The sequence below is a fragment of the Corylus avellana genome, chromosome ca2 (assembly GCF_901000735.1).
Source record: "Corylus avellana chromosome ca2, CavTom2PMs-1.0".
NCBI classification, from domain to species: Eukaryota; Viridiplantae; Streptophyta; class Magnoliopsida; order Fagales; family Betulaceae; genus Corylus; species Corylus avellana.
The window spans coordinates 31,078,160-31,079,545 of record NC_081542.1 but is presented as its reverse complement, the minus strand read 5'-3'; positions in this window follow the sequence as shown (position 1 = coordinate 31,079,545).

The window sequence follows — 1,386 nt, the reverse complement described above, 5'->3', positions numbered from 1 at the left end:
AAAAAAAAAAAAAAAAAAAAACCCCTTGGTCACTTGCTATGCTCATTATTATAAGTTTCAGTGCTGAGGGTAGCTATTCTCCCATCCACTCGTCTCAGCTGTTCACAGGACAATAAGGTGTGTATAGTTTCTTCTTTTGGAAAAATAGAAGGAAGTTTGGTAGAATATTCATTGGAGGCTAGCTCACCAACCATGTGTTTTTGAAATTTCAATTGGTGCACATCCACCAGGAGTTAAAAAATTTCTGTAATCGCTCAGCAACTTTTCTATTTATTTTAATAAAAAAAATTTAGATATTTACTTTTTTAAAAAATATTTACATTACTCTTTATTCACTATTTCATATATATATATATATATATATATATATATATAAAGTACTTACGTTCCAAAGTCACGTGCATGTCTTATCAAGAATAATATATATTACGTTTGATAACGTGGGCGAAAATGTATCGGCATCATGAACTACTCGACCCATCTTTTAGAACATAATGTAGTGTTGGAATTATATACATCTCGACCATATATATATATATATAGAGCTAAGTGGTGGCAGTGCCACAGAGGATCTTGAGGTAAAAGAACAAACAGAGGAATTATAACCAAATCCATTTTCGAGGAAAAGACAAGAAGTGAGACGGCCTGGGAAGATATATGCTAGAATTTAATAAGACTCTCACATTTTGCCAATCAAAATTCTAGGTGGCAAAGTGTCAATTGCTATCAATTTGGACTATGTGCCATTTTACATCAACTTGGCAAATGACACTTTACCACTTAGGATTTTGATGAACAAAATGTGAGAGTTTTATTAGATTCTAGTATTTTTCAGCTTGGAAAGCTCTGGGAGAAGAGAGAGAGTGAGACAAAGATATAACTCTGTAAGGTGACAGGTAGATTTTTGTGGTGACACATATTATTGGTAGTGACACAACTGTTCTTGTTTAAAATAAATGAATTGTGCATAATGACGTGCCGTTTACATGAAATCTTAACCAATTTCTTTGCATCGAAACGACTGGAAAACTTATTAAAAAGGTAGTATGTCATAGTTAAAAATTTAGTATATCTTCATAAGGTTCTTGCCTTTTATGTTGTAAGAAAAATTCGAGCAAAAGATTGTCTTTTGAATTTCTAAGGAAGAAGCGTTTCTACAAAATTGAAGAAAAAGTCTTTTGGAAGGGCAACTTTTTTCTAGTTGTCTCGATAACATGCTACATTTTTAATAGCTGGCATTTTTCAAGGTTTTGATGTAAAAAAATAACCTAAATTTTATAATTTGAGAATCTATTATAGAGGATTTTAATCCAGAGAGTCACCTATACAAATATTTCAAACGATTTTTTATGAAAAAATATCATTATGGATGCATCTATCCCTCCA